The sequence below is a fragment of the Lissotriton helveticus genome, chromosome 3_1 (genome assembly GCF_964261635.1).
Source record: "Lissotriton helveticus chromosome 3_1, aLisHel1.1, whole genome shotgun sequence".
NCBI classification, from domain to species: Eukaryota; Metazoa; Chordata; class Amphibia; order Caudata; family Salamandridae; genus Lissotriton; species Lissotriton helveticus.
The window spans coordinates 1928378981-1928395052 of NC_136061.1; the positions used below are offsets into that span (position 1 = coordinate 1928378981).

Below are 16072 nucleotides of genomic sequence, written 5' to 3' on the forward strand. Positions count from 1 at the left end.
TTAACCTGATCAGTGACACAATATCCTTGACAAAACTAATGTGCCAGAATTATTCATCACCACAATATCGTATTCCTATAATGGAACGGGAACCGGGATGGGGCGGGAACGGGAGCCGAGGCAGCGGTAGGGGGGCGGGAACGGGGCCGGGGAGACACGGAGAGCGAGGCAGCGGTAGGGGGGCGGGAACGGGGTCCGGAGACAGGGAGAGGGGGTGGGAACCGACAAAAAAAAAAAGCAAGCACTCACCTGGACTTCTTCCGGGTGCCTTCAATGCCGGACCAGATTCGGGGGCGTTCCCGGCTTTCGGCTGACGTCGCGTGACGTCGGCAAAAGCCAAAGAATCTCGGGAACGCCCCCGAATCTGGTCCGGCATTGACGGACAGGCCCCTCGTCCAATGGCTAGGCTCCATTTATGGAGCCAGCCAATGAATGACGAGGGCCGACCCAAAGCCACACTACAGTTCTCATCAGGATTTCGCCTGCGCGAAAAAGATGCGCAGAGCGCATCTTTTCGCCAGGCAAAACCTAAAAAACGCTCCTCAGTGTCCTCAAATTGAATCTTAGATGCTGGTGTCAAAGGTCAGCCAGAGAACCTGCTGCTCCACCTTCAACACACTTCTTACTCTGTGGCGGCCAGCTCCCCTTACAAAATCAATACAATAATCTGCGAACACTTGAAAAACCACAAGTCCAGCTGTTAACCAGCAAAAGTAATTATACGAGGAGCTTATTCCAGACACCAGGAGAGGATTAATGCAAGGATCAAACCTATTTATAGCACAGGGAGTGGGGGCTGTCAGCAGACTGAGGAAGTGTGATGGCAGCTCACCAACCTTCTGGGCCATGCCTACACTCCGTGCCGCCACCAAATGTCAGTATTACATCGATGTATGATGCATTTATCACCACTTTATCAGGACTGTGTATCACCAGTGTGTCACTATCGAGTGTTAGCACAAAGGGGTGGGATTGTCCACAACCACCAAATGCTATGCTTTGGTATGTTACAAGAGTTTTAACTATGCCTTTGTCGCTGTTTGGAATTTATCAATTTAGTCATGGTCTGGCACAAACTAGAGGGCGCTCCTACCTATTACATTGCACACGACCCTTAACCCTAACTGATGTCTGAATGTTTGTATCTCTGATTTAATTGTGCCACCTGGTCCAAAGAGTGTTCGTCTCTTTTAGCTATTGTCGGTTTCTGGCGCCTGTTTCCGCCCGCTATGGTGTTCAGCCTCTCGTTTTCATTGTCAAAGCCAGAGCGTGCACACAATGATGATGTGTCACCACTGTGAATCACTACCATGACGCATCTATTCCCTCTTTCTCAAACACGTCCTCTCTTGCTTCTATCCTCTTCTCTGCGATCGTCTATACACACACTCTCCTTGTCTACCTAGTGTCTCTCTCTATACCTTTCCCGTCTCAACTTCAGTTTTCTCTACTACACCTCTCTACCTTGTTGCATCTCATCAGTCTCTACCTCACCATTCCCTATATTCTAGCCCTTCTACCTCACTTCTCTATATACCTCTAGCTTGTAACCTCTGTAACTTCTACCATCACCTTCAAACTCACTCTCGGTCTCACATTTCTTTTTTCCCCTCTCCCCACATCTTTCATATATCCAATCTCTCCCAACCTCATATCTGCCAGCCTAACCTCTCTTTCAATACACCTCTCTACCTCCCTTCTGTCATGTCATCACTAGCCTACCTCTGCGTCTACACCTTTTCGCTACCCCTTCCCTCTCACCTCTGTCTCTGTCACCCACTGCTCTGTTCCAAAGTCCTCTCTCTCTCTGCCCCTCCATACAACTTCCTTTTTTCCCATATTTCTGTAGCTCACCTCTGTCTTAACCCTCTTTACCACAGCGCTCTCTACCTGGCATTCTCTCTACCCATCTCCTGCCCACTCCCATTTCACTTATTTGGAGTCTGAGTTCTAGCGAGAGAAATGAAGATAAAGGAACAGGAGAAGAGAGGAAAGTAAGAGAAAGCGGATTAAGAAGAAAATGATCAGATTTCACCCAATGGAAAGGAAACAAGCATTTTCAATGCAATAGGTCTTGCATTTGCTACAATTTAAACTATTGGCATTGTAAATGACAATGCCTTTCATCTGTTTTGATAATTAAAAGACATTGTCATTTACAATGCCAATAGCTCAAACTCTTGTAAATGTGAGATCTATTTCATTTCAAAGAAGCGTCCGGCATTGTCCCGGGCTGCTTAGAAGGTGAAAGCGTGCAAGGCGAGTTGAATGTTGCAGGAAAGCATGTTAAAAAATTGGAAGCCAGCATTTACAAAGGACAATGACACAAGCCAATGAAAAATATGGCGGTACAAAAGGGGGTGGTGATGGACGGAGCATCTGAACCAATCAAACACTCACACCCAGTCAACAGATATGGGTTTAATCCATCACCGTTCTTTAGCCCACTCTGCCACCCCAGTTCAGACATGGCCATATGCAAATCAGTCTGACCCAGTGCCTCATGGGAACAGTCCAGCCCGAACTGCCGAGCCATGCCTTCCCTGGACCGGAAACAAGCTTCCTAGGACCGGTTTCTGGCATTTAAGCCGTCTTCAGCCAGGCTTGCTTGAATCCAGTGGCAACGTGAGCAAGGGACTCACGTCTGAGCATACCCTGCCAACTTATGGCGAACAAAGCGGTACAAAAGGGGGTGCTGATGGACGGAGCATCTGAACCAATCAAACACTCACACCCAGTCAACAGATCTGGGTTTAATCCATCACTGTTCTTTAGCCCACTCTGCCACCCCAGTTCAGACATGGCCATATGCAAATCAGTCTGACCCTGTGCCTCATGGGAACAGTCCAGCCTGAACTGCCATGCCATGCCTTCCCTGGACCGGAAACAAGCTTCCTAGGACCGGTTTCTGGCATTTCAGCCGTCTTCAGCCAGGCTTGCTTGAATCCAGTGGAAAAGTGAACAAGGGACTCACGTCTGAGCATACCCTGCCAACTTATGGCGAACAAAGCGGTACTAAAGTGGGTGGTGATGGACGGAGCATCTGAACCAATCAAACACTCACACCCAGTCAACAGATCTGGGCGCAGAGTGGGCGGAGCTTCAAGTCCATACTCGAATACAGCATGCCTCGCAGAGCAGCACATGCGCGTTTCCCATGCTCGACCTAAAATCCCAGAGAGCAGTGCTTTAGTTTTCCTTGTTGCTGTCAGAATGACTGTTAAGAAGAGGGAATTATTTGCGATTACGAATATCAACCAATTAAAGCAACCATTACGAAGTGATGACTTGGACAATATTTAGTGGGCTAGTTCATAATATTAAAATAAGACATTTGAAGACTGCTTGAAATTGTTGCTTTAACCGCATGCGTGCGGGCGGTATTCCGCTCGCACGCTGAGATTTTGTAAAGCGCATGCTACATGACGAGCTGGGCTCGTCATGAGCGTGCGAGGAGGCTACCTCATGACGAGCCCAGCTCGTCATGAGCGTGGAAGGGGTTAATTGTCCCTCCATACCTTGCTTTACAGCTAAACTCTATCTTACTCAAACCACCGTCTTTCTATCTTGCATCTCTCTCTATACTCATCCATTCTCTACCTCAACTTTCTCTAGTTCACTTCTCTGACTTCCTGATAAATTGAAGGGTGTAGACCTAGAGAGGGTTATAGAAGGGTAAGCAAGGCAGGGAGAGAGATAAAAGCGAGAGATATCTGACAAAGGGAGGTATATAAGCAGTAGTGAGGTAAGACACGGAAAGGCAGAGGAAGTCGGAGATAGAGGTCGTCAGAGAGACGGATATGGATTTGGGAGATGATCCATTTGCCTGTGTCTGTTTTTGTTAGTTTTGCTGATCTTCTCTCTTCTCTTTTCTGAATTGTGATTTTTCTCTGCCCTTTTCTGTGCTCACCTAACTCTTTTTGCTTTATTTTTCTTTGCTCTTTCCTGCTTTTTTCTTGCTAATTTCGCTCTTTATGCACTCTATTTTTTACTTATTTCGCTCTATTTTTGCCTCCTTCTCTTGAGCTCCTTACCTCTTACCGCTGAGGTCTTTCCGTGCTGTATCGATCCCCATTTCCCGTGCCCAGCCTCAACTCTGCTCCTCGCTGCAGGACCTACTTAATGATGGCCTCAGCTGTCTGTCATCGCCAGGCGAGTCTTCCTCCCCCTCACCCAGTGAACCCGACATTCTGTGAAAACAACCTTTATGAACTAGATCTTGGACAAGCTGAGTCCTTCTTTAGCCTCCTGTTTGTCCCCCTAAGAAGGTTTTAAATGGTTTCCAAATCGTTTCAAAATCCACCAATTTGTATATGGTTATAACAGATAGTTTTTCCATGGCACACACCTGCGAGATTTTAAACCACCAAATGCTTATTGGGGTGGGACTTCATGTTTCCAGTGTTATGCCAATGTCAACCTACCCACCAGGAGAAGGTGTGTAATAGTTTCCGCAGGAGGACACACACGGGATCCATAGAGAGGGACAGCCCTGGAATATCTTTCACAAGATGAGTAAACGTAGCCTGGTACAGCCTGATTTTAGGGCATGACCACCGTACATGTATACTCATAGCTTGTTCTCTACATTGCCTATAGCACAGGTCAGAGGTTTGGAACATCGCATTTGGATACCAGCAAGTAAAGATTTCTCCCTCTGCTGGGTGCAAATAGAAATCTTCACTGCCCTATGCAATATTGCATTCCAGTCCTCATCTCTCAGAATCTGCCCAAGATCCTTCTCCGATTTGGGTGTGTAGTTCTGTCTAGTAATGGTAAGAGGCCCTGCTAAAGCTACATATAATCGAAATAGGGCTCTGCACAGGGAAGCGTATGATGTGAGGGTGGGGTCCCTGTATACCTGTCCCCAGAAATCGCTCATGTAGAGCTTGTGTTAATTTGCTTTTCTCTCTTTTTGGTGTACCTGAAACAACTTCATGCAGTTCTTCTTATGTCGAATGTTCCCCTTTGTATAAGTCTTAGCCTCCATGGCTATAATTTGTCAGCTTCAAGGAAGCATGGGTCATTCATCCCCGGAAGAAAATCTGCACTGAAGAAAAGGGACGTCATAGGGGAGAGAAAGGTTATTGTTATTAAAGTCTAGCCTAGGCAGCGGATGCGCTGTCTCTTTCGAGACAATCTGTATCTACAGTATGGGGGTTTGTCACACTGCTTGCTTTTAATTGCTGCCTTTGTGTGTCTATTAAAATCCAGTACTTTTGAGTGGTGAACCCGTCCCATTTGTTCTGCCTATTGTGTTGTCATTCCATCCATGTTGACTGGCCCATTCACATGTCGTCTTTCTCTTGTGTGCATTTATCTTTGTGTTTGCGCACTTTTTTTATTGCAGAGTGCCCATGTTTTCTGAAGGTTCCGTTTTTTTAATGTTGTTCTGTTAAAACTTGAGCGTGAAGAGTTCTAAGCTTTTGTTTTGCTAATAATCTGTATTTGTTGTGCAAGGATTTCACAAGTATACAGATTTTTGTAATTTATGTTCTTGTTTAATCTCAATGTAATTAATTTGTTTAGTAAAGTGGTGTCTTGTTGACAGTGATTTGTTTTGTATAGGTTGTGTTGGGTTGTGTGGCAGGTGTCTGAACCCCGAAGGGTTGAGTTGTCGATTGAGGACAAGATCTTTTAATTGTCTTATAAAGCTTGTTCTATTTTTCAGATTATCCAGGGGAATCAGACTAATTTTGCGGGACCATTGGATGGTTTTCTGAGTGAGAATAGGGGGCGTTTCCATTTGGTTGATATGGAACAGAATGATGTGGTGGTCCGACCAGTCGACTAGGAATATGTTATTGTCATTGGAGAGTAAGCAGTTCATCATCAGTCCCAATAGGTGTTCTCCAAAGGTGGGTGTGTTGCTTGCTGGGTGGTAGAGGATGTGACATTTTGTTGTTATATTGTTCTTCTTAGTGATGTTCTAGCTATGTTCAAAGGTGAGGTAGGTAAAGGTGTCTGTTTCTGCCATGTGTTTGCTGTTCTTGTGGATAATGGCTATGCCCCCCGTGGCGGTCCTCACTGTCTTTCTTGATGATGAAGAAGCCAGTGGGGACTAGTAGGTCAAGGATGGGATAGGAGGAGTCCTTTAGCCATGTAATCTGTGATGAATGTGATATCAATGTCATGGTTCAGGATGGCTTCAGGCAGACCTGTTGCACGTTTAGTTGCTGATCTGCAATTTAAGAGCATATAGTTTACATTTCTGGTGCTGTTGGGCTTCTGAGCAGGGTGGTGCCAGGGGGATCTTGATGTGATGGGTTGGTGGTCTAGCAATTCTTGACGGGTTGATGTCTCTCTTGATTCCAGTAATTTCCTGGATTATGGAGATGAGGTTGCCTTGGGTTGATGTCAGGTCAAATGTTTTGGCTAAGGAAGTTGCTTCCCTCAGAGGTATCTTGGGCTTGATCTTTTCGGCTTGTGGGATAGGCTTTTGCAAAGAGTTGTGAGCCAGCTGTGAGACTAGATCTTAGACATTCTTGGCACTGCAGTCTACTCTGCACCCCCTACTTTACGCCTCTCTGTGCCAATGCACTGTATGCCACTACATTCTACATCACTCCATGCCACTGCATTCTACTCTGTATAACTGCACTCTGTCACTCCAGTCTAGGTCAATACACTGTACTCTGCACCACTTCCCTCTACAACATTACTATATGCTACTCCACTATACTCTACTCTGCACCACTCCACTCTACCCTGTACCACTTCTAATCGGCAAACTCTTTTATAAGCCACTGCACGCTACGCAACAATACACCATAGCCCTCTACATCACTGCACTCTATTCTACTCTGTAGCACTAATTTACCGTTTACCAGTAGCAAGAAGGATATCATTAAAAACATTTTTCAGTGGACACGGGGTAGACCAAAGTGAATAGTCATAACATACACCACTTAGAATTAGGAGACAGAAAAAACTTAGCTGTTCTTAAAATCAGGATCCAAGTGGCTACCCGACCACCATCCTGATCAGTTTGGATATGTGGTTTGTATACGCAGCTTGCCAAACGGTCCTACTATTCCTATTGCATTTTACCACATTGAATTTGGAGCAAAATCTCCCGAACAAAGCACAGCAATCCAACTCAGTTGGCAGTGAAAACAGCGCCCTCCTCCCATCTCGCACCTTTGAAGTTGTAACTATTTCACATGACTGTCTGGACTGAGCTAACATGGAAGTTTACATTTACTATTTAGTACACATCTATCAAATTTACTATTTAGTACACATCCATCGCCTCTTGTCACCATGAGCCAATCATAGAAGCGAGTGAGCCACTGAAGGCTTGAGCCTTGTTCATGCCAGATGCCTGGCTCAAATCGAGACCCTCTTGGAACTTCCAGCTAAAAACGAGCCTTCTGGGGGGTTTTGTCACCCTTCCTCTTACATCAATCACCTTTTCCGAGAACATTTTCTTGTTTTAACTTGATTTACCATGTAATGCGTGTATTTATTTTCAGACGGTGTAAAGAGAGAGGCTTAATTGCCCAAGCAGGAAAACCGGAGTCAATCCCGGCTTCTCTGCTTTACTAACTTGTGTGATATAAGGCAGTTTTCTAATTTCAAGCCGTCTCCTTTTCCCATCTTCATGTTTGAGATAACCTCGAAATACATCAGTTCAGAATATGAACTGTACAAAAACCTGTGTTGAGTATGTGCTAGTAGATTTTACTGTTGCCTCTATATATAATAACAAGCTAGGCCTAGGCCTCATGTAGGGTAGGGTACACATGACAACTGACTTGCCCACTGAATCACCAATGGCATTGCCTTTAGGTCGGTGGGGCAGGGGCATGAATGGTTCGAATTGAAACTATCACTTCTAATAGATGCCACTCAGTGCAGTGATACCGTACGGAGGTGTAAAGTAAGACGCTTCCGGCTGTTAAAGAAATGTTTATTTTACTTTATTTGAATGTCTTATAGTTTTCGATGGTATTTGCTGGCGCTGCGTGATTTACATTGAAATGTCCTCGGCTTGACTTGTAATGGCGTTAGAGCCCCGTCAGATCCTAGGCTTTGTTTTCTCTGTTAATTTGCTGGCTCGCGCACCTCCATCCACCCAAAGTGCAACCTCTGGCATCACGCAAAAATGTGTTATCAGTGCCCGTGTGTGCATGGACAGCTTGTGTCTTGGTTCAGGGGGTGAAAGAGTTCTCCAAAGGGGGGCAGAGGGCTGCGTGCTCTGCATCCCTGAAGAATGCGTTTCCTATGCTGTGCGTTTCAAGAGGCTCTTTCCCATTTCGTCACCAGCGACGGCATTGAAGAGGCTGCCATTGTTCCGCGCCATGAAAGGCGCAGTGTTTCGGCTGCAGCCTGTGCATGCTCTGCACGCACAGCTCACGCATCATCAGAATGGAGGCGCCTCGCTCGCTGACGTCAGCGCGCGCGGCTGGGAGGCGGGGGGAGGCAGCGCCACAAGTACCCTTTGTCCTAGTCTGGCATCGCCAGTCACATCTCAAGGTGACTCGGCCTGGACCAGTGACGCTGGGGGGACACGGCGCTGCAGGCGGCCTGCGCTGTCTGCTCCCGAGGGCACGCTGCAAAGCAGCCTTCCATCCTGTGAGGCACATCCTGGACCCGCCATGAGCTACGCGGGCAGGCGGCAGCTCGCACTAACCTTCTCTGAGGGACATATTGGACCAGCAGCTTCCTAAAAGGACAGGCTGTAGCTAAGCATTCACACTGCCGGGAAGAGGACAGACTGCAGCCCGGCCAACACTGCCTGCGGAGTAGGACAGATTATGGCAGAGGGCGTATGTGGGCACAGGTAAAAAGAATTGGGAAAGGTCACACAGGCAAGGGTGGGCACCATGCGGAATTTATGGCATGGGCGTACCCATCTGAAACGCTGGGTGCACTATACAGACGCAGGTGCTATCGCTGCAGTCTCATTTCAGTATCGATACTACAGACCAAACTATCTAAGCCTGCCATGCAGGGGTGTCAAGATAACTCCTAACCACGTCTGTTCGCCAAACCAGGAACATCTGCCCAGCAACACAGCCTGAAAACAAAGCCCGCTTCAATGTAATTAACAGCTCAGTTTCGGGGATACGAGAAATGGCCCTGCAAAGATGCAAGTGTTCTCTGACCTATGGCAACCTCAGCAGTGTTCTAATACTTAAATAACTAGGGTTGCAGGGGCACTAAAATGCATGATTTTACCAAATTCAACTGTGTATTTTACTTCTGAATTGTACTACAAGAAAGAAGTGATTCACTAGGAAACGACCCAGTACCATTTATCGATTCTGTTCGTTTCTTGAGGTCTATTGCGTCAAGCAGTAGATCTTGGATGATGGCGATATATCCATGAATTCAAATGATCAATTTTAAGGCAGGTCGACTTTAACACGCACTGAAGCATGGTAGTAAGAATTGAAAGACTCAAGCATCATCTGCAAATGCCCATGAAAACATTCAGGCAGGCAAATTGAGCAGGCATGGTTTCAGTGCCCACCAGCAGGACCAGACTGGGAACTAAAAGCAGCCCTGGCCGAAATATTCAGACCAGCCCCATCTCCTGCCTTCCTGTCTTTTCTTTCCTATTTCTTTACATTTTCTCTCAAACTTTCTTTGCCCACCGCCATTAAACTTGTGCTGCCGACTTTCCAAAACTGGCCTACTTTTGCTGTAGCTCCCAGGGAAAATATCGGTGGGATACAAGGCCTGCTCGGCTTAGCCAACCGGGGAACATTTTGCCCAAAAATCAGCATTGGATGTATGATGGAACCACGCATACTTCTACCACGGGATATATATATGGTTTCACTTGCCTAAAATAGACTTACATTTTTGTAATAGAGACATGCGTGGTAAAGGCAAATGCATGGTCAAGACCTGCGAGGTAAAGGCATTGCCTGGTAAAGGCATTGCATGGTAATGCATGGTAAAAACTGAATGGTAACCATGGTTTCCCACCAGCATTTATTAATGGAATGGAAAGGAGGTGCATGGGATCAACCAGCGTTATAAAGCGGGTGGTGGGACCAGCGTTACTAGGGCCTTCGGGGAATGGTATGAAGTGGAAGCAAGGCAGAGCGTGTAATGGAGCGAGATAAAGGCCAAAAACTATAAACTATGGTACCTCACTTGTACTGACATTATGCACAATTGCTGTGTAGTATACCCCTATATGATAGGATGGTTGTTCAAAAAGATTATCCTTTAAATTGCCCATAAGTAGCCAAAATGAAAAATATACATCCGTAACAGATCAAAATAGAAAACCATTCCCCATGTAATGTTGCTGTGCAAATGTTATGGTACATCTGAACTATAACATTCTGGGTGAGGGGTGAGGAGTTATGAGTTTCGCATTGGATCAATACAAACAAACTTTTTTTTTTAATATGGCACACACTGCAAACCTGTTTGCCTCTTTGTCCATGTCAAACACATCCCCAAATGTTGTGAGTGCTTGACGTGATTTGCCTTGGATAACACAATCTGATAAAGTGGGGACGCTGGGACTGAACGCGGACTTCCTTGTTAGGACTGAACTTGGGCTTCCTGGTTAGGGCTGAACTTGGGCTTCCTGGTTGGGAAGTATGTAGCTTTGTTGCTAAACTACACCTCCACCCAAATGACTCCAAAGATCCATTGATGCCAAGCCAGAGTTATTCATATTAAACAAACGAGTTGCAAATAGGAAAATAGCAGGTTGCTAACTAGAAAGGGTGGCCAGATTGTTTCGTTTTCAAGTGTTCACTTTATGTTTTCAGTTTCTGTAAAAATGGCAATTACATTTTAATTTTTTTTCAGTACTTCTCCCAAAAAGTCTCTCGATTCCAGCAACAAACGTTAACCCAAGTTCTCTATGTTTACCAGAAAAGCAAAGGGCACTTGCTTGTTGACTTTTCTGAAAAATTGAACTAAAGAAACATTTTTTTTAAAACACTGAAATGCTCCCATGGATGTGCCAGTGACAAACTACTTAGGTCATCTACATAAGCTGAACCGTTACCAGTCTACCACGTCCCACTCTCCCATCTCCTACTTGCCCTGCGTCGGATCACAGCTTTCCAGATCAGAACCCTCAAGAGATGCTCCTAAAATGGCCCGGATGAAAAGGCAAAGATTAGATCATGCGAAGTCGGCTCAGGAGTAAAAGAGTCTCTATGGCGGCAAGAGCTGTACACCAGAGTAAGGAGAGAGGGAAGGGATAAAAAAATGGGACAAGAGAGCATATTCTAAGGCTGGAGTGCTAGCAAGGCCAGAGTTTGAGGGCCAGTTAGGGAAGGACCAATAGGTCCTGGATATACAAGGATAGTCTTGTAGGTCCAGGATGGTAAAGGAAAGCAGGATGGTCACAGAAGTGTGGCAGAAGGAAGGACCTAACAGCCTAGGAGTGTATGGGGTGGTTCATCTAACTCCTGCATCACCCACACCATCTAGACTAATTGCTACAGAGAATCACCTTGTAATCCAAACATCTGCAATCTTGCAAAACCCGCCATCGGCCGTATTGGAAGTAGAATGACAGCAATATCTACACCCTCACTCATAGGAAGCGCCACCCAATGTTTTTTTCTGATCACTGCACTCAACTCTAATTGTTTGAATCTTCAGTTTATTTAGTGGACTCTCATTACTCAATGGTCTCCCACCCAGTAACATCTGAAGGAGGCACACAGTCCTTTCCGTGCTCTTTGAGGGGATAGTGGACCCTGCTGGACTCCACTGCTGGTGTGCAATTTGCTGCCCCACAATGAGGCACTTAAGACTGTGCTATCACTATCAGAAACATAACTTACCTGGACTAGCAAGTCCTCACTCACTCGGTGCTATTAACTCTTTAAACATCTGCCATCCTAAGTATAGATTTATGTGTAATTGGTCTATGAATTAAACAAACTGTTCTTATGCAAAGTGCTCTGGCACCCATTGGGTCATGTCTTCGCTGAATAAAAGTGCAAAATAAAGACATGTATCTACAAATCCTTGAAAGCTTATAACACAGAAAGGCTAAATTCCACTGACGGAATATCCAATATTATGGCAATGCTGAATCCTTTTATAATGTAGCATATTCCTTTTGCGCATTTCGTAGGGATGAAAAATGTACTAAACTGCATACCGTAATAAAGTTCAATGGGAACCAATCACCGCATAAAACGCTTCACCAATCTTTATTAGTCTTCTGCAATGTGACCTCCTCTCAATACCTCTTCTTTTGCTGTTTGTGTAGAGAACAATAATTGTCTTCGCTCTCGACGATCTTAAGATGCAAGGCTTGGGGGCTTTTATAACTGTGTTATTAACTTTTATTGAGAGAGAGGGAAGAATGCATCCAGGTTACCCAAACCTGTTTGGGAAGTGAATATCAAGCTAGCCTTCTCAAACGTGGTGCCAAAGCTACACACATGGCTTGTTCCCCATGTCATGAAATGTGAGCTATCTCCACCCTCCTGACTGCGCTGTGCTTACGTGTCACATGCGTCCTGTGACCATACCGATCTAATCATGTGTCGGGTTATGCACGTTAAATTTACGGCCTATTCCAGAAAGTAAACAAAAAAGCAAGGGGTGGAATGCTTGAATTAATCTCAGCCACTGTTAATTACTCGGGCCCCTTCCCAGTCCATCAATATTTTCCCCACAAGCAGGGTCAAACATATGCAAAGTCTTGGTTCTGCTCTAGGAGGAACAGTCCAGCACAAACTGCTATGCCAGGTCCTCTCTCAACTGGAACACAAGCAACCCAAGAACAGTTGAATCCTATACTGGCCTCCATAGTTGAGTGCAGCTTGGGTAAGGTAGCACAGTGAGCATGGGACCCATGTCTGAGCATGCCCGTTGCACTTAGAGCGTCACATTCAAGTAAACCAAAAACTGATGGGTAGAATGCTTGAATTAATCTCAACCGCTGGTAACTACTCAGTAGATCATTATTTTGTCCACCACGCCATCTCTGACTAGACCCAGGCATATGCAAATAAGGCTTGGTCCTGCTCCAATAGGAATAGTCCACCTCATACTGCCAAGCCAGGTCCTCTCTGGACAGGAATACAAGCATCATAAGACCGGTTTTGGTCTATTTGGGCCTTTTCAGTCAGGTACAGCTTGGTTATGACACCGTGAGCATGGGTATGCCCAGTGATTACGGGGCCATAGGACTCAAGTTGCACCTCACTGACGAGACCCAAGTAGGTTCAAACTGGTCTGGGGTTGTTTACTGAAGGAGACCTGGCCTAGTAATTCGGGCTGGACTGTTCTTATTGAAGAAAGACCAAAACTGATTTGCTTAAGGCGACTCTTTGTCTAGAATGGCACAGTGAGGGAAAAACTAGTTTGAAATGCGGGCCTGAGTGTATGCCAGTGGCCGGGATTAACTTGACCGTTCCTTCATCACCTTGTTGTTTTGCAATACACACCTTTTCAAGAAACAGGCATGCAAGACTGCATGAACAACACAGTAGACAATACACTCACAGCCCCAGTGGGACAACAAGCAGACCACTAAACAGGAGTGGACCTGGAACATACTCAGAAACCTTTAACAGACCCACACACGTAAGGTGGTTAAGCCTACTCTAGGGTTCCACCTCCAAACGCTAATCTCACACTTAAGCAAGGCCATACGTTTTTCTCACCGTAAAGCTTAATGTAACATAGAAGCCATAGTATGCAATCACAGTAATTCCAATTCACTGCATAATATCTAAAAAGTATCAGAAAACCTTCAACAGTAAATAAGCTCACAGAGGTATAAACCAATAGATGGGCCCACTGACCAAGACAGCTTGGTATATGCATTTTTAGCCTGGTTTGTAAACTTTTGTATTAATTTCTCATTTGTGATTTGTATAGTGGACAATTGGCTATTAGTATGGTATCGTAGCACTTTTCCAAAGGCTGGGGGTAATTTGATCAACACAGATGAAGGGCTGCTTTAAAGCTCTTTCGGCAAAGGAGCAGATAGGCGCTCTGGTTGAGCAATGTCAGGTGAGGTAATTAGGTGAAAACCAAGAGCTTGTAGAACAAAGTTTATGTCTTTTCTTGAATATCCTCAGGTGTGCTTCCTGGGAAAGAGCTATGGGCGAAGAGAGCACCATGAACGAATAGGAGTTTATTCCCCACCAACACCATTTCCTTTAGTATCAGGATGCACATACAGCAATCCTTTTTGTGTAGATGATCCTAGATGCCAGGAAAATTGTAAAGCACCATTACATTTAGTGAGGTAGGGGTGCCATAGGGGTAAACAACTGTGCAAGAGGCAGGGTATCTTGAACTCATCCTTATGCTTGACTGGAAGCCACTGAATGGTCAATGACGTAGGGGAGATGTGAGTAGGCCATGACATTAAATGTTGATCATCATCTTCGTAGAGAATCCAGGGTAGATTGTGTTGCATTAGTCCATGTAAGAGGGGTGCTTGTGAGGTTGAGGTGAGCTAATAAGGCAGTAGTAAAGGCATGATTCTAAGGGCAAACCTAGAGACTGGCCCCCCGACCCTTAGAGAAGAGAGAACCCTTGGGAAGGGACCTTGGTTAGTTCCATAATGAGATTGATGACAAATGGGGTTCTAGCCTGTCCAGACTATCAAGTGAGTTAGGGAAATAAACACCCTCCAGTCATTAAAGTTGTTCTCAGTAAAGTCCTAGAGACATCTTACTCCTCTCTCGCTGCCAGTCTTTAAAGATAGTTACCAATCTCAACAACTGCTGAGCCTGGATGTGCTCACAAAAACATGGTCTAGGCCTCAGTTCAGGATTTAAAATCGTTACGTATTTTGCAACTGACGATTTTTCCTATGCCTCGGCTCCCCTAATTGACTAAGTTGATCCATGTAATCAAACCGTATAGACCATGCCTCTGTCCAAACAAGAAGCCTAGAGTCAAATCCTGACCCATTGCTCAATCGGTTGATGTTTTATGTAGTAAGGCAACTTACATTTGCTGCAGAGTATAGGCCCTATGCAGTCTTCAGAGTGGCTTCAAGACATCATGTGGACCGCCAGGTGTCTGGAGATCAGAGGCCCTCGGTATCGGGTAAGGTAACAATGCATAAATCCCATTCAGTTACCGCAAAAGTGTACCGCAACAAAGACTGATCCAAATATCGAAATGGTGAGAAACTCAGTCTCATACTTTAATCTTTATCCCGCACCTGTTTCAGAGACTAACACATTAAATCTCAGCCAGCACCGGTGCCGAGTCGTAGGTTAATTTCAGGCAATATTAGCACCCAAATTTAACTATGACTATGCTCGCGTCTAATTCTCAGAGACTGCACAACAGTCTGATGCATCACTTCAGCCTGCAACTATACGAAATGAAATGAACCACTGCCCCATCGCCTCCCATGAACTGACTATCAAGGCTTGATATATCAGTCCCCTGCACTGTACCACCATCTGATTTTTCATGGCGAGGCTGAGGAATCAATGCCAGCTAGAGACTGTACCCAGTCTGATAAATCACTCCTCGGCAGTGGTTGTATCTAAGGCTCAGCCAAGGCAGTACTGATTGCAAAACACAACTATAGAAATCCCTGCAACATGACATATATCACTCTCACAGCCAATGATTTAACCAATCCTGTACATCGAGCAATCGGATAGGCTAGCCCATCAAGAAGACATTATATCACTATTCTATTGCACTGTAATCCCATCTGTGACTGCATGTCATGATGTGTTGGTGGATGCACCAAAGAAGTTAGTTTACTGTGTTGAAAATTAGTACGGTTTGGTGAACATTATCTGCGCCATCTTGCCTCTTCCCCTGATGCCACACTTTTGACGTGCGCACCCGCCATTTTAAGATGCCCTGATCAGAACGAACCCTCTTGCATGCCGCTGGCCCCTGACATAGCCCTTCACCCTCACCAAGCCCGCACGCTGACCAACCCCCCCTTGCTTGCACCTGCCTTGAATCATAAACCCCTCTTCAGCGCTGCTCTGCCCCAGGCCCTCATCCTGTTCCCAGCGCGACACCTCCCTTCTTCCCTTTCATGATCCCCGGCCCTTAGATGCAAACCCCCTTTTCCCTGTGTGCCCGTTTGTCTTCCTCGTTCCCAGGCCGACACCCAGCTCTGCCGATACTG

At 45.6% G+C, this 16072-nt stretch overlaps 1 protein-coding gene across 1 annotated transcript in view; it reads right to left on the reverse strand.

The window, feature by feature from the left end:
- FRMD5 (FERM domain containing 5) overlaps window positions 1-16072 on the reverse strand; it is a 575457-nt gene that overhangs the window by 470278 nt on the left and 89107 nt on the right. The window lies entirely within an intron of this gene.